The sequence below is a fragment of the Sphaerodactylus townsendi genome, linkage group LG06 (genome assembly GCF_021028975.2).
Source record: "Sphaerodactylus townsendi isolate TG3544 linkage group LG06, MPM_Stown_v2.3, whole genome shotgun sequence".
NCBI classification, from domain to species: domain Eukaryota; kingdom Metazoa; phylum Chordata; class Lepidosauria; order Squamata; family Sphaerodactylidae; genus Sphaerodactylus; species Sphaerodactylus townsendi.
In genome coordinates this window covers 43,545,137-43,565,531 of record NC_059430.1, presented here as the reverse complement: position 1 = coordinate 43,565,531, position 20,395 = coordinate 43,545,137, and the positions used below count along the sequence as shown (strand labels likewise).

Here is a 20,395-nt window from a genome sequence, read left to right as displayed (position 1 = left end):
GGTAAAGCTATGTGCAGGAGAACTTCAGGAAGGGAATTCTGTAAATATCAGTGGGGTTTGGCTGCAAGAGAAATGCCTGACAACAAGCACTTCTACCCTATGCAGTAATCCTAGAGTTTCCTCTGTGAGTGTCACTTTAGGATAGCTGTTTGCTCTGCTTTACCCAAAGAATAGCCCATTATAGGCCCCACAAAGTTGTTGCTGGCTAATGAAATGTACCATCACTTTACTTCAATGCTGCACTTTTTCAAGTTGAACAGGGCCCAAGTCTAATAGACACAACACTATTCAATTAAATGCATCCAATGGACAGCTGTTAAAGTCAACACTGTTCAAAAAATAAGGTAAGCACTGACCCCATGATCTGAAACGGTAAGGAAAGCTGCAGAGTAATAGTGCTTAATAGATGTTGGTCTTTAGCACACAATGCCCCCAAATAAACACCAAGTGCTTATAGGAAAGTCAGAATGGGGAGGTTTCTAGCTTCTGTGTAGCAGAAAAAAGGCAGCAGTGGATTACAGTTTACCAAGAAAAAAAGAGGGGCAATATGGCATTGAATACCAATTTCTGGAGAGCCAAAACAGTAGAGACTTTGTGAGACCCTGCTTGTGGCTTTCCCAGAAATGTCATGAACACCAAAAGGATTTCGGCAGTCGTGGGATTCAAATAATTTAACAACCGGTTCCAGTGGTGGGATTCAAATAATTTAACAACTGGTTGTTTACAAGCACTATTTTAACAACCGGTTCTGCCGAAGTGGTGCGAACTTGCTGAATCCCACCTCTGGATTTTGGGAAGCATTTTTAATCTGATCCAGCAGGATTTTTCCTATACTGTTAGGTAGAGTGAGTGTGCCAGATGGAATAGATAAACAAATGCATTCTCAAGCTTCCTAGGACAGAGGTTTGTGCATTACAGATCCAAGATGTATTCCCAGCATTTCCCTAGTACCGTGGTGGCAAACCTATGGCACTCCAGATTGGCCATGCTGGCAGGGGCTGATGGGAATTGTAGTCCATGAACATCTGGAGTGCCATGGATTCGCCACCGTTACGCCTAGCAGCTACCTAACCCCTTAAGCCCCTAGCCATAGTACTATAGGAATGAACTGGAAAACAGGGTGTACTTCCCTGTCCCTTACAGCCGAGACAGCCAAGCATGACAGAGTCTGGTGCAGCAAGTCTGGTTGGAATTTCTGATTGGAAAACTTTCCACAGGGCTGATTAAATGGACAGGAGCAAGGGTCTCTAGACCAGGTTAGACACACAGTAATGAACATTTATCCCACTTAGTCTTCTCTGCATCATGGATCTAATGCAGTTTGTACTGACAAGTCACAAGCATATAACATAAACGGTGAAAAGCTAACAGATGACCTAAATAAAGTCCTCAGGATATAATATATGATCTTCAGTTATTACCAGGCATTGCTGTATGTGGCAAAGGTCTGTTGAAAAAATGTTTATGGAGCGATTAAGGCAAGGCTACAGATGACTTTACATGAATCTTTTACTGCCAACTTTCATAAATGTACATGAAATTTGTAGCAATGTCAATAAGAATCATGCAGAGAGAAGTTTGTATCTCTTTCCTGTCAGCAAGACAGGACAGACTAATGTGGTTGACATAAAGCACCAGAGGAACTGGAAGCCAGCACAATGTGATCAACCTCTCATCCCTCTTCCCCCATTTTTAAACTCATGTATTTGCTTTCATTATCCCCTTGATTTCTGCGAGAGTTACTTGCAGATCAGTGTACTTAAGATAACAGCCTCATCTGCTTTTGTTCCAACACATTGCGGTGGTCCAGGCTAAGGAACCTGGTGCTGCGCAAAGTCAATCAATCCAGGAGTGAGAGGTAGAAAACTTTTATTTTGATCTGTAGCCAAAATGGGCAACTGATCAAAGACAGAAGCAAAGTTGGAGTCAAAGTTCAGAGGTTACATAGGCATACAGATGTCAGTCACAAATATATCATTGATTATATCATTCTTAGCCAACCGTTTATATAGGAAAACAGGTGACACCCCTTTCAGGAGATATCATATGTCCCATGACCAAAAAATGGTGACCAAGAGGATCTTAGGGGTAAAGATTTTGCCATACTAATGAGACCTAGGGCAACATTCCAGCAAAGTTGCATATGAACCTCATCCACTGCAAGGTCACATAACAATGAACTGGTGACTAATGTCTTTTTATCTTATCCTGAAGGAGAAATAGTCAAATTCATGGCCTTTCTGAATAGTTTATGTTCCTCAAGTAACCATGATGTGCAGGAGACTTGTAGCTCCCTACTGAGTTATTGCCTAGACCAGGAAGGGCCATTGATACTTCAATATCTTTTAATATGGGTAAAGTTAAAGGCAAGCATCCATATAGAGCAGTAGTTCTCAACCTTCCTAATGCCGCGACCCTTTAATACAGTTCCTCATGTTGTGGTGACCCCCAACCCTACCATTTATCTATTTTACAGATGGAGAACACTGATGCAGAGAGTCTGTGAAAAGGTCGTTCGACCCCCAAAGGGGTCGCGACCCCCAGGTTGAGAACCACTGATATAGAGGCTCTATAGGTACACATAGAGGGCAAAATGCCAATAAACTGAAAAGTACTAGTTTTTCCCTTTGGTTCAGCCATACTACAAAGGACCAATTTGTATTAATATCTACTATCTAATAAAATTTACCTCTTGGTGTGGCCTACATATTCAGGTGTTGCCTCACTTTCTCCCCACTTACCCTTTTGCAGTGGCCAAAACAATGTGTAGTCAGATAGCAGAAATATGCACCGACTTTTCTTTTTTTAATGCCTTCATTCGGAATATGAAATCACTGATAAAACTTGTGGCATATGGCGAGGGCTGTTGACAGGAAACATCATTCTGTCTGAGCTCGTTTAAACAAAGTGACGTCATGCAAGCTGGCATTTTGTGCTTTGTTGCAGGTACAGCATGTTACAACATGAATCATGGCAGTGTTCTTCCAGTCTCAGAAAAAACAGTAACTATATTCTGTCTCCATTCTTTTTCATCATCTCTAGCAGTGGTTGCATAGGCTGAAGTTTTTTTGCCCATTTTTGCAGCCAAAGCATAATACCTTTCTTCCAGAACTTTTCCTGTTACTGTCAGCAGCCTTCAGATAAAGTTCAATGGACGCTTCTTTGCCATCAACCTAATCTTGCAATAAGCATTTATTTCTTCGTGTTTCTCCCTCAAATCCTCTTTAGGTTATTTATTGTCATAGTGTAACCACTCCTGATTCATTTATAGGAGTTAAGTGAATATGTGGACGATAGGAAAAGCTTTACTTCTGATGGGACAGTTCCACTGCAAAATATATGGTTGAATATAGTTCTACTAGCACGTATACCCTGTGAGTGTAAGGGTCTGCTGTGCTCCACCCTCTGCAACGTCTGTGTCTGAGGTGATTACAGCATAAGGCCTACCACTGCAGAGTATGAAATGGTGGGAAAGTTGGGTTACATTAGATCTTAACGAAATAGCCCAATTTCAGAATGAAAGAAGAGCTGGATTGGAACACAGGTCCAGCTAGTCCAATAAGAGCTCTTCTAATATTTTCAGAGAGTTCAGAAACAGGGCTAGAAGGTAACAGCTTTCCTCTACTGGAGACTGACTCTAGTGACTGATATTCTGTTCTGATTAATGCAACTCTTCAGGTGTTTAAAATGTGTGCTAGTGAAGTATGCTGAACACTTTAACATGTGCTAACGAGGTGGTAGTTTGGTCATGTCACCATCCACTCATTTCATCACCAGCTTAATATTTGTTGAAAGCAAACCCCATGCAGTATATTGAATATGAGTCAAATAGGGCAGTCTTATGCATGGTTATTCCAACCTAAACCATTTCAGATAAATGGGTTTAAACTGGAGTAAACCTCTACAGGACTGTATGGTTATTTATTATACTGCTTTTGCATGGAAGGTTCCTGAAGCAGTGTTTTTTAAAACTAAAACTGTGAAAACAGTAAAAAAAACTGGAGGGAGTTGAGGTGAGGTTCAAGCACAATGGAGTGCTGCTCTTTCTGTTCCACCAAAGAGCCACAGCAGTGACCATGGAACTGACTGCTGCACATATGGTAATGCAGCGAGAAAATGTCTGACCTCCACATCCAAATTCTATATGGATCCATTCAGCTTGCGTACATTGCATGCAATTTGGTGATGCCGTTTGACTTTTATCCCTGTAAAAGGGGTAATGGACTGGTGTCTGAATATAGAAGAAAAACATTCTTTGAAAAACGGTTCAGTTGTGGAGAGTCTCCTAAGACGAGGCTCCACCATGGCTGGAATCCTCTTTGGAAGCTAATGAGTTTTAATTTTCCCCCAGCTCACAGCATTCTCATAGAAGGTCATGTCAGTCTAATGCCTCTTGCTCTCCTGCTTGTTCAGAAACAGACACACTTCCACATGGTGAAAAGCTCTTGTTAACGATGAGAGGGGATGCTGTGAAAATGTCAAGGCCAAAGTTCTGCAAGGAAGATGGCTTTGTCAAATACCAAGAAGTGATGGACAAAAGAAGAAAAAACTGTTTGCCTGAGCAGAAGCCACCTGCTTGCATCCCACTTGCAAGCAATTTGCTTAGTAATAAGTTATCATGCTTCTTTTGGGCGGGGGGGGGGGGGAGTATTTCCAAAGACATCCTCCCTTCCTGTGTTCCTTTCTCATTCTCTATTAGTAATAGAGATCTATAGGAGGGAATGGTCATGGCAGCTGAGACTGGAGTGCAGGTACACTCCGAGATGCATTCAGAGCTGCTTTTATCAAGCATCTCACAGCGTGCATAAATTGTTTCCGAATCTGATGTAGGCAAGCACATCAAGCTGCTAGCCTGGGATTTGAGGAAGAGAGACAGGCACGGATGCACCTTCCCTGCACTGTTTTCTTCCCTGCACGGTTTGACAGATCACATGTTTAAATAACTTGCATTTTTTAAAAAAATGCTGTGCACAACCATTAAAAAGACCCAAACAAGGAAAATGCCAAGACTCAAGCCTTCCATATTCCACTGCTTTGGAGGATTCTGTGCCTAAGCTGAAGAATGTGAAGGCTGGACATAATTATCTGATTGCAGAGGTGAGGGCAATTTGCACATATTTAGGGGTACTGTTTTATTTAGTATTATTTTGTATCTTATGACTAAGCTAAAGAACTGAAAAGAAGCGCTACAGTTCTGCCTTGGGTCGTAAAGGTGCTACTGGTCAAGATTGACAAAGAATCCTGTACCTGTGATAGAGGCCTAATGAGCAGAAATGGCAGTTGAACATTTTCACAGCATGAAGTTAAATAACATCTCTTGATAATTGCTGAGGATCAAATGGGTATTAAAGGTGCATTATTCCATTGCGCTATTGAATGAAGACATCATATTTTCATTCATTATTGTATTTTGTCTTTATTAATTCTTGTAGTTGTTGATATCCTTGAACGACTGTGTTCCATAACAATTTTTTTTACTCATATCTCATTTGGTATGCGGGGTGTATTGTACGTCTAGTATGTACCTCTACTATGTCTGTAACCCAGGCTACTGGAACACGGCCATACAACCCGGAAAACCCTCAACACCCTACTTAAAAAACACCTTTCAAACATTAACCCAACACTTTTGCCATGTGGTCCACATGCATTAGGGAGTCATTATAGATAGCCAAGAGTTGGACTGATATGGTTCCTATGATGCTTTCCAGTCAACAGCATGGCTACAACATTTTGTACCAGCTGAGGCTTCTGAACCTTTTCAATGCCGCCCTACACAGAATACATTGCAGTAATCTAATCTAGATGTTACTTCAGCAAGTACTGCAGTGGCTAGGTTCAGGGGCGTAGCTAGGGAAAATGTAGCCCAGTGCAAAATCTGAGTTTTCTGGCCCCTCCCCCATATGGGCGGCCACCCTCCCACACTATGACCAAATAACTTTTTTTGCACCAGTTCTTGAAGTCAGTGTATGGATCCAGGGGGAAGGAGGAGGGGTGTTTGTGTGTGTGTGTACATGTGTGTGAAGGGGGGGGGGAGAGACAGAAGTTACCTGGCCTCTTCTTATGTGTGTATTGCGGACCTGGTCTCTTCCTATGTGTGTATTGGGGGGAAGAGAAGTCACTTGGCCGCTTACTATGTGTGTGTTGGGGAAGGAGTTACCCTTTTAAAGGCACCTTCAAGGCAAAGAGGGGACTGGGGGAGCAACGCATTTAAGCCCTCCACCTCAATAACTAGCAAACAGGAGGATTCCCCTTATAAGCCCCCACTTGCTTCAAGAGACAAGACTCCCCCCTTTAAAGAGGGACATAACCTTTAACCACCCCCTTTCAGCCCCCTCCTTAATAGGGAAGGTGGTTTTAAAAAAAAATACTTCCCCCCCCCCAATTTCTCCTTTGGGGAGAGGAACTCACAGCCTCCAGCTCCCCTTGACCCAGAGGGGGCCCAGGGACACACTGAGCATGCATGCCTCACCCCACCCCCCACTCACCTACAACAGCTGCTACCGCCACCGCTTCCTTGTCTCAGCCTCCTTTGGGCTCATCCTAACAGGCCACACCCCTTAGTCCCCCACCTTAGCCAATGAGAGCAACCGACTGGGAAGGGAGGCAGAGACGAAGCCAGAGAGGGTGGGGAACAATGTGACAGGCTCTTGCGCATGAGTGACGGTCAAGGGAACCAACAGGGAAACAACTAGTGGGGAAAAAGAGCCCCACTTATGAGCATGAATTCTTTAGAAAAGGTGGAGCGAGTTGTTTGTAGCTGCAATGGGTTATTAATAAAAATGCACCATAATGTTGAAGTGTGTTATTAATAGTGCCTTGGAGGGAGAACTCTTAAAACTTTTATTAATGGCAATGATATTGCTTTTATTATCAGTCCCAATAGTTATGGCTCCACTGGGTGTCTCCAGGGGGGAGGGAAGGAGGAGGGGTGTGCGGTGTGATTTTCCACCCCCCAAGTCACTAAATGGCCTCTGCCCGGGACATTTGACCCCATATTTCTCCATGGGTGGTACGTCACTGGCTAGATTTTTTCTTCCCAGGAAAGGATACAGCTGGCTAATCAGACAGTTGAAGCTGGTAAAAGGCACTCCTGGACACATCTACCACCACTTATCCAGCAGTAGGCTCAGGTCCAGTAGCATCCCCAAGCTATGAATCTGCTCCTTCTTGGGGAGTACAACCCCATCTAAAACAAGAGACACCTTGAATCCCATGTCAGTCCTACTGCTCACCAATAGCACTTCCATCTTGCGAAGATTAAGCCTTAGTTACTGAGAATAACCCTGGTTGCCCAGGAGAGAGGAAGTAAATTCATGTACTGTTTGGTTAACAAGATCATAAATGTTCATAATACAAGAACTGAACATCTTGTTCAGAGGGGAAATGGGGCAGATAATGGATTTACTGCTCCATCTGCCCTCTCCCCACTGCTGTTTCCCTCTCAACCGCTCTCCTGGAGCGAGCTTTTAGGTATGAAATTAATTTTTCCCATTTCTATTGTGTAGTTTAAAACAAAAATTGGAAGAAAATCTGTCAAGTTTGGGAAATATACATCTATTGACAGCAGAATTTGTGATGCCATAAGAAAATTGGAAAATAAAACAAGATTATGAGACATTTTATAAATTGTTATGCTAGGCAAAATATATAACAAGATATCATGCAAAAACAACACAGCAGAGGGAAAAATATTTTAATTTGCTATATCCATAACATTTAAAAATGCAGTTGGATCTACAATATGAAGTATAATAAACCAGGATTTACACATGCCAAAAAACTGGGAATGACATGTGTACCTGATAAGTGAAACTGCTGAAGCAATGTTTTGTTCTCAAGAGCGGTAGCAATCGTTACACTCATTCAGGTGATAAATTTTTGACTCTCCAATTTTGACTTATATTAAAAACGAGAAAAATAACAGGAAGATTAGAGTTGTAAATAAAGTGATGCATCATTAATCTAAGGGGCTACGTTTTAAAAACCACAACCCAAAATTATGTTTACATTTTAAAGGTTATGATTCCATTTTCTGCAAAATATATGAACATCCAGAACTCATATACTTGAAATAGCCTTTCATTTGGCACTTCCCATATGCAGAAGAGGCATGAGTATGTCCATATTACAAGTATTCAGACTTCTGAAATATTAAAGTGTAGATATCTTTGCCAGGGCCCAGGCAGCAGGAGTCATTTTAAACACTTTATACTTTGGCATCTTGCCTGCAGCTGCAGGCATCTTAAATCATATCAACTAAGTTTGACAAAGTAAAGAATGTGCAGCCATACCCTCAAAGATATACCTCCTTGACGATATTAGCTGTTGCCAGGAGCACCGCCAGTTTTATCCTAAAATTGCAAATTATACATACGGTATCACAAAGCTGCAGCGGCTTTTAGGGAGGATTGGAAGACCACAAGCATACTGGTACCCAAGGAAATGAAGTTACCATGTCCAGTGAAAGACAGCCACTTCTTTTCTCACATGAAAATGCATATCAGTTCTGTCCAAAAGAAGTCTTTTGAGAAATACACAAAATCTCCTGCTGGCTTAATCTATGATCAACACACTATTGCTGTGTGTAACCTCAAGCACTATGTGTGCTGCAAGGAACCTGGTTTCCTACTTCTGGTCTGTGAGCACTACCCATAATCTATTCTGGGAAATTTAGGTCTACTGCTGCCAGCTCTGGGTTGGGAATTACCTGGAGATTTCGTAGGAAGAGCTTGATGCGGTCAGGGTTTGGAGACAGGAGAGATTTCAATGGAGTATAATGACATAGAGTCCACCTTCCAAAGTGGCCATTGCTTCCAGGTGAACTGATCTCTGTGACCTGGAGATCAGTTGTAACAGCGGGAGATCTCCAGCCACTAACTGGAGGTTGGTAACCAGGTTTAGGCCACTGGACCTGCCTTGGCATATCAGAGAATAGTCACTGCTGAACCCTCAGAGGGAATACATACCAACCACAGGCCCCTACACAAATTCCTACAATTTCAACCAACCAAGCAGGATTAAGCTCTTAGTTTACATGGTATGTCTGCATCGTATGTCTCCTTTGCTGTCCTGAGGAGCTGAAAATAATGGGTGCAAATTTCCCCAATGTTTCTACATTGGCACTTCTGCACAGTGGTGATGTAAATTCCATCTTCTCAGTGAGTTATGCACATATTTTTTATTATTTATTATATTTTCCCCACCTTTTCAGACTAAAGCTGGGCTCAGGGCGGCTTAGTGCATACATTTACAATTAAAATCATAAATGCTAAATGAATAATTGAAACCTTAAATAGTAGCAAACAGTGATGGCACCCTGATCATGGCTCTCACATGATGTTATTGTTTCCAGGATCAGAGACACATGCAGTCCCAATGTGGGGAGCCACAAGATGTTTATTTATGAGCATGGGATAGTGGGGGGTAGGGACAGGAAAAGGAGGGAAGAAAGAAAGAGGATGAGGAGAAAAAGAGGAAGGAAATGTGGAGAGAGGGGAAGAGAAGAGGGGAAGGGGAGGCGAGCTAAGAAAACGGCTGCTGACCTTATTCATAAGCTTGGTGGAACATCTTGACCCAGAGCCCCTGCAGCTGGTGATGCACAGGTGTTATATGTGTCTTTTATGGGGCCCCTGTAAGGACCTGGAGCCATGTTTCATATGGTAATATTTCTGTGTGAGTGTCCTAGATTTCTAATCAAGTAGCAAAGTCACACAGCCTGGGAAATATGATGCCTTGAAAATTTGAGTGCAGAAAGCTAGGACGTCAGAAAAAAACATTCTAGTTCAATGTTCTTCTTGATGTGCTCATTTTCTATTGGTAAAGATATTTTGTACATGAGGAACATTTAAAAATATGACTTCCCCTCCCCCTTTTTAGCACCTGCACACACAGACAAACTCACATGTATATATAAAGGAACAATGAAGGTTCAGAGTTGCATACCTTTAGAGAAACAGAAATGTCAAAGACAGAATGCATAAACTTCAGAATTCGTAAACTTGCTTCTGGATCAAATCTTGTATCAGATCCAATTAATAAAATAAGGACAATCTAATGGAAGCATGATAGTTGTCACAATTCTTAGAACCAGCTAAACGGCAATGTTCTTGACACTTTGCATTTTTCTGTGCATGAAGTCCCATTCCCCTGCATTTGCCAGGTCCATCACACAGGTAATGCCCTCACCGACACATGGTCCAGGAATGAATTTCCTACCCTTCTTCTCTAGTCTGCTCAGTCATTCTTCCCGCACACCTGCCATCTTGCAAAATTAGAGACATGTATGCACATGGAGGAACAGGGCTAGGGTGAGAACTGAAAGAAGAAAAGAGCCAGATGTGTAATATTTACAGCACATCTCATTTGTGCATTTAAGCCATGGGGGGGGGATCCGTTGCCTCCTCCTTGGGGGGGGGAATTGGTCCCACAAGCATTGGGAATAGTGTTGGCCTCCCTGCCACTTGTCCCATAGTGTTGCCCTCCCTGCCACTTGTCCCATTCCCAGGCCCTTGCTGTTGGTCATAGGGCAAGCATTCTCCATTAACATTCTCCAAAGAGGGAGGGGAAAACGACGGGTCTTTAATCCAATCTGCTGGTGGAGCAAAAAGCTGTTTTGCCAATTACAGCAACTTAGCCATTAATGTTGCCAAGCCATTCTTACGGGGAAAAAAAGAAGGGAGCAGGAAAATGAGCCAAACCTCTGAGTAGAAAGCAGATGGGAATGCAAGAGTGACTGGCTCTGATGGCATTTTATTGCAATGCCTGCAATAAAATGGCAGCACAGCTATTTAGAGGGGCAACTGAAAATTGAGAAACCAACACCTTGCTTTTGATGGAAAATCTGCTTGCTGCAGAAGACAGCATTTGGAGCTGAGCTTTGGGAGTAACAAAAAGGAGCAAAAATGTGTGTATAGGCTGAAAAGTCTATTAGCGGTTATTTATTATTCTTTATTAAAATATTTATAACCCACCTTTCCATCCTGAGCAGATTCCCTAGATGGATTGCAGTAAATTTTAAAACACACAATATAGGCTGCCATTGGCCCATTCTGCACAGCACAAAAAAAAGACATCTGGGGGACATTTTAAAAAGAGGCGACTTCTTCTTTTTACTTCACACACCCAAAATAAGGTGTCCTGGAAACATTTTTTTTAAAGCGACCTCTCATGTTTGTTCTCACAGCACAGCAGCCAGAAGAGAAAAGAGGCTTTTTCCTGCTTGACCGGTAAGCTCTCTGTGTGCGCTCAACATTTCGTGTGCTCTGAAGGGATTCTCCATGCCTCCATTTGCTGAAGGTTGCTCCAGGACATTTGCTCTGCCTGTTCCAATCCTGGGTGTCTTTTCATCCAACAGAGTTTGTACTCAGCTTATCCTGTCGATTTTGGCAATATAGTTTTCCTTTGTTAAAAGAAATTGATGGTGTGTCTGCAAAGAAACGCAAGAACCTTAGCCGCCCAGAGAACTGGTATACTGCCCATTAAAAAGCATTGGTTAGACCTGTCTTCTGCAAACTACCTCAGTTTTTTTTTTACTGCACCGAAAAATTAAGATGGTCTGCAGCTGACAGGTCTACCCAAAGCTTCTGAATGGGCTGTAGACCAGTCCTCTGAGGAGCTAAGATTCTTGAATCCATGTCTGCATGTCTTCTCAGACACCTCATCAATATTTGTTTTAAAAAAATAGGGAAAGTATATATTGCCAGAATCAGCAGGACAAGCTGAGTATAATTACATACTCTTCAGACTGCAAAGGCACACAGAATCAGAGCTTGCAGAGCAAACATCCTGGGGCAAAATTCAGCAAATGGAAGCAGGGAGATTCTGTGAAGGTATGGGGTGAAACCCCTGTAGCAGAGTTGCACAATACACTGGAACGCAGTAGGAAGTCAGACACACACAGCAGCTCAGCTTCACAGAAGTGGTCCTACTTTTATTAGTTCACAAGTATAGCACACATTGACAAAGTGCTCCGCCAGGCAGTGCGAAGACAAGTGTCTCACTGACTGAAGTACACTGCAGCCTTATATCTGGTTTACTCGCCAACCATAGTTCTTTACCAATCAAACCTAGGATGAGGCTGTGTCATGTGATACCTGTCAGTTAGATTTTGATGATCAGACACCAGTTACAACAGTGCTCTGACACCCCTACTCAAAATCTATTACAGTATTCTCTCTATTTACATTTATATACATCCACATTGCATACATTTAACATTTGCAGCAAATTCATGAACTGTTGTTTCACCAAAGGTTCAGTTTTAGCTCCTAATGTTTTGCCCAGAATTCTGGAAAAGGCCAATATTATTCCCATTTAACTGACAGACATGTTTTTAAAATTTGTTTTAGATATTTATAACCCACTTTTTCTCTCTAGTAGGGACCTGAAGCAGATTACAGCTTTGTTTTCTCCTCTGCCATCTTATGCTTGCAGCAACCCTGTGAGGTAAATTGGGCCAAGAGACACTCACCAGGTTTGCATGGCAGAATCTGGATCTCCCAGATCCTATTCCAGCACTCTGATCACTACACTACACATAACTTGCTCAAGGCCACATAAATTGGGAAATGAGTCTTTAACTCAAGATTGTCACACAAAACCAGCTCTTATTATCTGAGCCTTTCTGACTTCCTTTCCGTAGTTATCCCATCATTAGCTTTCAGGGGCATAACGAGGCAGCCCTGGGCAAACTGTAGCCCTGGGCAAAACCTGAGTTGGATGCCCCCCCACCCCGCCCCTGGGCGGCCACTCCACCATGATCATTTTTTTTGCACCAGGACATTGGTGCCTGCAGGGGGTGCATTTTTAGACATATCCGCACCAATATTTCAGCATATCATCAGGAGACTGTCCTTATGCTACTCCCCAAGTTTGGTGAGGTTTGGTTCAAGGAGTCCAAACTTATGGACTCCCAAAGGGGGTGCCTCATCCCCCATTGTTTCCAATGGGAGTTAATAGGAGATGGGGGCTACAGTTTTGAGGGTCCATAACTTTGGCCCCCCTGAACCAAACTGCACCAAACTTGGGGGGTGCCATCATCTTCAGATGATACCCTGAAATTTTAGTGCCGATACATCCAAAAATGCACCCCCTGCAGGAACATCCTAGAAATTTGCCCAAGAATCTTTGTTCTGCATTGAGTTTTCTGCATTGCTGTCAATGGGGGTTGCAGGCTGTGGGGGGGCACATTTCTGAAGGCACAGTCTCAAAACTTTCAGGGTCTCATCAGGAGACTGCCCTAATGATTCCCCCCAAGCTTGGTGCAGTTTGGTTCAGGGGGGCCAAAGTTATGGACCCTCAAAACTGTAGCCCCCATCTCCTATTAGCTCCCATTGGAAACAATGGGGGATAGGGGCACCCCTTTGGGAGTCCATAACTTTGGACTCCCTGAACCAAACCTCACCAAACTTGGGGGGGGGGGTAGCATAAGGACGGTCTCCTGATGATATGCTGAAATTTTGGTGCCGCTAGCCTAAAAACTGCGCCCCCTGCAGGCCAAAAATGGAAAACCACTAAAATACCCAAAAACGAACCCAGCATTTTGATGCCCCCCACAAGGTGATGCCCTGGGCAGCTGCCCACCTTGCCCAATGGGCATTACGCCAGTGTTAGCTTTGCAAAAGTTCTATGTATTCCCTCTCTTGGTGTTTGGGACAAGTGAACCTTTGCCTCAGAGGGGATGACTTTTCATATTAAGGTATGAAGAGATGGTAAGAATGTTTGCTACTTATACAATGCCTCAGATACCAGGTGCTGTGCAATGGTAAGGTTAATCAGAGAACAGACCCAGCCTGTAGGGTGACAGTCTCTTTTTCTCCTTTCTATTTACCCTGGCTGTGACACCACCATTGTTTAATCCACAGAAAGGCCTTGAGAGTTGTGAGTGATCGTTTTTCTTCGGTTGTTGTGTGATCAGACAAGCCCCCATCAAAGTGCACTGATCGTTGCTTAATTAATTAGTACTCAAGGCAGAATTTTATGTAAATTTTATTTAAATCCCAATCAGCACATTCATTTCCGTGCAGAGTTATTTATAGCCTGGCTCTTAGGTGCGCAAGGGTCAAAGGCATCTAGGGAATTGCAGGCTGATATGTGCAGTTTGGGACGAAAGGCAAGTGGCATCAGGCATATCAACAACCCTCCTGAAGAAATCGCAAGAGCAATGTCAAGGGAAAAAAGGAGAGGAGGAACTGAGGGGGGCTAGGTTGATTTGATGGGTCGGTAGTTTTTTTGATAGACATCAGTGAAACAGTAGCGTATTAATTTAGTCCGCATTGGTTCTGGGACAGGGAGAAGATTATTTTCTCACTGATTAATGTGAGAGTTGGGATTTAATAGTGTGGGCGTGCCAGGGTTGGCCATACCATGAGTCCAGGTGAGATAGCTGCCTTTAGGTGACAGACTATGGTCACCATTAAGGGCTCTGAATACCAGCACTGAGAATCAGTAGCAGGGTTCTGTTCCCTTCTGGCTGTTAATGGCAACTGGTTGGCCACTGTGAAACAGGATGTGGTACTGGATAGACCACTGGTCTGATCCAGCAGACTGTCCTTACAGTCTTAGAGATTCAAGATATTTAGGGGTTCAAGGAGGTCAATCCTCTGAGGAGGAGGTCTGATCCAGCAGGGTACTTAATATCTTACGTTCTCCCCCTTTTCTTCAAATGATGTTCAACAGCCAGATGCTCTTTCTAGCATCAAAAATTCAAATTCTTATTCTGCCCTGGAAGCTTGCTTGGGCCAGTTTCATACTCTCAACCTGATCTACATCACAGGGATGTTGTATGGCTAAAAACAGAGAAAGAATAATGTAAGTCACTTTGGGTGTCCATTGGAGAGAAAGGCAGCATATAAAGTTAGCATTCTTAGCCGAGGTACGGCCTGAAAGAGCCTCTCTCTGATGCTAAAGAGATTCTGGATTGTATAAACCCCATAAATGCCATTCAGTGATAGCAAGATTCAATATAAATATAAAAATTAACATATACACCTTTTGTTCTAAGTACAAAACAGGAATGAGGGTTTTAAAAAAAGGAATAAGATGAAACACACGTTCTCTCCACTAAATAAACTAGATGGATTTCTCCAGGCCAGAGCCATCTATACATCCCAATGAATAGGTTATCAACACTGAAATGCTCCTAATTTCAAGGTTCTAAAGCTAAAAAAACTGTAAAGTTTAACAGTCTGTTATTGCAACAATCTTATTTGAAATCCAGACGAAGGGGAAAAATCAATTATAATAATAATGCAGATGAAATTAGAATGCTAGCTATACTCCCATCAAGGTTCCCTAGCAACTGCCTCTTAGGAATTACTACATATGGCCTTACTTCCTATTGTGAAGTTTCCAGAGACTGCAGGAGGGTTGCCTAGCTACTCTGCAAAAACCATTTCTACCCAGTGTTTTCACTGCTTGTGGGCTTAGTCTACCAACTTCAAGTAAAAAAAGTTTTCCTCTCTCCATAGTTGCTTGAAGGAAAAGAAAGTCCTCCTCAACATCCTCACAAGCCCTTTGGCAACCAAGAGAGAACAAGGGAGACCAGGAGTAATAGACCCTGCCCTGTATCCAGTAGACTGCATCTACGGGAAATTTGGATTTTATCGAAAGAAAAAGATTCCATTGGACAGTATGTGTGATGGGATCTGAGTTAGTTCAGTGCAATGATTGTGAGTCAGTAGTTAGTGAAGTGGCTTGAGGCAAACTACTGATTCTTACCCAAATGGCAATATTGGGACAATATTGATACACTTCGCAGGAATGTTGGAAGCTTTATTCAGATAACACGGTTGAAACATATAAATAATAAGTAAGCACTATATAGATATTTTCTCCTCTGTGCCTATGCCTTGACTCTGCTTGGAGAGTCAAAGACAGCAAATTCCTCCTATTTTCTGAAAGATTATGCTCCTTTGGACATCTTGACACTGGGGTTGCAGACGAGGACAGAACTGAGCACCCTCTGCTCACTTTTTACTATTTATTCAATATGGAAAAGCTAGATAAAGAATGGAGGAGATGCTTCTTTCGGTTCCTTAAAAGATGTTGCTATGAAAAATGGCTGCTCTCTAAAGAATGGTTATCATCACTCCACATCACTCTCCATTATTCCAGGTCTTCCTGAGGACAAATTTTTCAAGGACACACTTGCTCAAAAACACAGAGATATTTCCAAGCAGCAGCCTAACTTGGACAAGGAGATCTTCCAGAATAGTCTCGCTAGAGGTCTAATAAAGTTTAATAACTTCTGGAAGACTTCCTAACACCCCCATCTTCTTCTACCCCATGGCCTTTTTATTTGACACACATTACCCAGATGCTGCCTGGGTTTACTCAGATAATAATGGCAAATTTTCACAGCAGAAGTGTTGAAAGATTCTGTCATGATGCCATTGATTCTGTAACAAATCATATGAAGGAGGAGGGAGAAGAGAGTGAATAAGTATGTCTAAAAGAAAGGGCAAAAAAAGAGGAAGAAATCTGTGTTGCCTTTCCCCCGGAACACATAGTCCAGACTCTAGCAGACGGTGTGTCCCATCTGTTCTATTCTATGGACAGGAGGGTGGTTCCTGTTCCTGTAACCAGACTAACCATGCCAACAAAGTCTCCCTCCCACAAAATCCATGCATACATCCCATCTGGCAAGGAAGCACATGAAGTCTTTCATACACATAACAGCTCATGTGTTACAAAGGCTGCAATAGACTGTGGGAAGAAACAAGTCTCTGGCAGTATTGTCTCAGATAATACAGGCAATCATCACTTAGGAGCCTAACATTGCACAAGTGATGCATGGGTAATTCAAGACTTGCTCGTCATCAATAGCCTAACAGAGTGACAGAGAGATCCTATTCAGAAATGACATTTGCTAAGTGAAGATAGAATATTACCAAATTCACTTCACTGATAATAGAAGCTGACACTGGCACTGCCCCTCAAATATGCAGTAAGCCCTGCATCACTAGGTCACTGCCAGTGTAAACTCTATGCAGCATTACTCTATGAGGGCAAGGAGGAAATGTGAATGGAGATGGGGAAGGATCTGCTTCAGATTTTGTGCTCACCCAGGGATTAGTCCTGCTTCTCCCCACTCCCCACTGTGTAACATTACATTGGCAAAAGAGATGGCATTACTAAAAATACCCACGTTGGAGTCCATTCCACAGTGGCCACTAGAAAACTGTCTCCACTCTGCCATGCTTTGCCAGAGGACCACTGTAGACTCATTCAGCATTCAAGCACAGCTGAAAATCACAAATATACATGCACTTTCCCAAAGAAACACAGATCACGACACATCACCAGACACAAGGAACAGGTGTCTGTATTCTACATCCATATTGGCAGAAGCTTATATGCACAGGTACACCAGGAAGAAGAACTTTGATCATGTGGAACTTACATGCAATGATTATTCCTAGTATATTTTCAGTCACCTCCAGCTTCAAATTTTCTCTCTGCCCTAAGGTTACATCAATAGATATGAAATAGACGACAACAATCTAGTTGACCATGCTAATTTGTATTTCTGCTTTAATTTAAGATTTCAAAGTCTATGTGAAATTGACAAAAGCTGATGCAATCAATCTTGCTAGCTAGTTCAAGATGACAAAAAAATTAGAAATTCTTTTTTTAAAATGGAGGAGGAGTGGGAGGAGAAAACGACTTAAGAGGAGGTTGGGCAACAATACGGGTGAGGATAAGGGCCAGGTATTCGCACAAAATGAAAGCCATTTTTTTTTAAAAAAACTGCTAGAGCAGGCAACATTATGAAGAAACAGCAGGCACGTAGCTGCAATGGGGACCTTGTTCTGGGCACCACCATTGCAATCACATGAGGAGGTGGGGGTGGGGGCAGGGCAGGGCAGGGCAGGGCAGGGCAGGGCAGGGGTGTGACTGGGCGGGGCGGGGGTGGGGAGGGCACACATGGGCAGTTCATGCCCTGGCGCAGTTCCCCCTCCCTTCATCACTGAGAAACAGAAAACAGCCCTCATCTCTATGATGGCATGATCTGTGTTTCTGTTCTTTTTAAAAATAGCCAGTTGCTACTTGCCATCTTAGAGCCAAAATAGAGTCTACAGTGACTTTGGCCCCTTCCGCACACGCAAAATAATGCGTTTTCAAACCACTTTCACAACTGTTTGCAAGTGGATTTTGCCATTCCGCACAGCTTCAAAGAGCACTGAAAGCAGTTTGAAAGTGCATTATTCTGCATGTGTGGAATGAGCCTTTGTGTCTGACCTATAGGTGCTGATGCCATTTTAGAGCTGACCTTGGCAATTAAAAAGTGCTGTGAAGGCCCAGTCCTCATTGGGCTCTTTGTGCAGTGGGACCAAGTGATCTTGTGGATGGGTGCACAGAGCTTAAACAAAATCACCTGGTTCTGTCACACTGCAGGCCCAATCAGGATAGGACCCTCATGGCATTTTTAGATGACCAAGGTCAGCTCTAAAGTGGCACTGGCATCCACTGATACAACACATGGATGCTGTAATCTCTAGTTTGGCCCTTAATTATAAGGGCCTTATAGTGGGAGATGGAAATGGGTCATGAATACAGACTTCTATATATTTTCAGTACACACAGACTGTGGTTCTCAAAGGGCCAACTATGCCTACGGCCATATCACCTAGAATACTCCTGATCTCATCTGCTCTTGGAAGCTAAGCAAGGTCAAGTCTAGTTAGTACTTGGATGGGAGATCCCCTGGAAATACTGGGTGCTGTAAACTAGGACAGAAAGCCCGGTGTAGTGGTTAAGAGCTGTGTTCTCTAATCTGGAGAACCAGGTTTGATTCCCTGTTTCTCCACACGAGTGCAGACTTTGAACTGGTGAACTGGGTTTGTTTTCTCCACTCCTCCACTCCTCCACCAGAAGCCTAGCTGATTGGGCTAGTCACAATGCTTTCAGAACTCTCTCAATCCTATCTACCTCACAAGAGGTCTGCTGTGGGGAGGGGAATGGATGGTGATTGTCACCCACTTTGAGACTTCTTGATGATGTTATCCATTCAGTCATTCTCTACCCTTGGCGACCCATTATGCAAGCTCTTTCCACATTTTTCGATTAAGTATGCTTCCTTCAGCTGGTTGATGCTCATGCCTGTATCAGCTAGTTTGAGACTTCTTAAAGGTAGAGAAAAGTGGGGTATAAAAACCAGCTCTTCTTACCTATTTACACAGGATTGAACTGTTAAATAACTACATCACGAATAAGGGCACCTTCCCATTCCAATCCAGATAGGAGGAAGGGAATGTCCCAAAAGCTTGTTGGTAATCTTACTGTCCCCCTGTTTTGGTTACAACTAATGTGATGTTAAGCAGTCTTACTGCAATTTGACTGGGGAGAATGATAACTATGTGTATTGTGGGAACACACCAGTCATAGAGACTGGTGACCAAATGGACATGAGAAGGAGTCATGGTCGGATGGGACTGTAAAGTGGGTAGGTGCAATAAGATACATCCAGGAGCATGGATGAATCAGACAGTAGTCTAAATAAGTACATTGGTTCAGGTACCTGACACTCTGATTGGCTTTTTTGTTGTGGCTGTTGTCAGCAAAGTGGAGGCAGAGTTATCAGGAATGTTATGAGATGCTGCTACAATAACTCTTGTTTGTAATTATACAATTTTGCTTTAGCTAAAAACAAAACAAAACATTAGCAACCTAGTGCTAGCAAGACCTGGCAACTCTACCACCACTCACAACATTGCTGACAACAGCCACAATGAAAAAGCCAATCAGAATGTCAGGTACCTGAACCAATGTACTCATTTAGACTATTATTTAATTCATAGCAATTGCCAGCTTCCAGGAATTATGATTTAGTGTGCAGTCCTAAACCATAATTATCATGGGAATTTCAGTGATCTTCATTAAGGTCTACTTGAGATGCAGTCAAAGGAGCTGGGAAGCTGCTTCTCCTTACCTTCTTCCCATACTGCTGTACTGGTATCCAGACTGAGGAAGAATATGGGTGTTGCTAGATCATGGTTCTTAATCAGAAGGGAACATTTTGATACACAACTTCAATTCCTGCCGCACTACAATGTGTCTGCCAAACTTCTCTCTTTTGCACAGTGTCAGCAGCTGTGCAATGCTACGCTGGTAATAATTAGCTGACAAAATCCTCATATATTATGTAGTCTTAAACTACATGAGGTTTCACTAGTTTAGCTAAATTTGTGCTTAAGTTTTCAACAAAAATTGTGATGCATCCTTGACTTTTAAGATACATACATCTAACCAGCATGCATCCTACTACTCCACTCAGCAAAGGTCACGAGTGTTCCAGTGGTGTACGGAACTTTTCCTTCAACGTAAGTGTTCTTCCTCCTTTGTTGAGCAGAAGGGTAGGATACATGCTGTCACATTTTTCATTCTGTCCATC

The 20,395-nt window shown here is 42.8% G+C and overlaps 1 pseudogene; it reads left to right on the top strand.

Moving 5' to 3' along the window:
• The first annotated feature begins 18,614 nt into the window (after positions 1–18,614).
• LOC125435963 lies at positions 18,615–18,733 on the top strand (annotated as a pseudogene).
• The last annotated feature ends 1,662 nt before the right edge of the window (positions 18,734–20,395 follow it).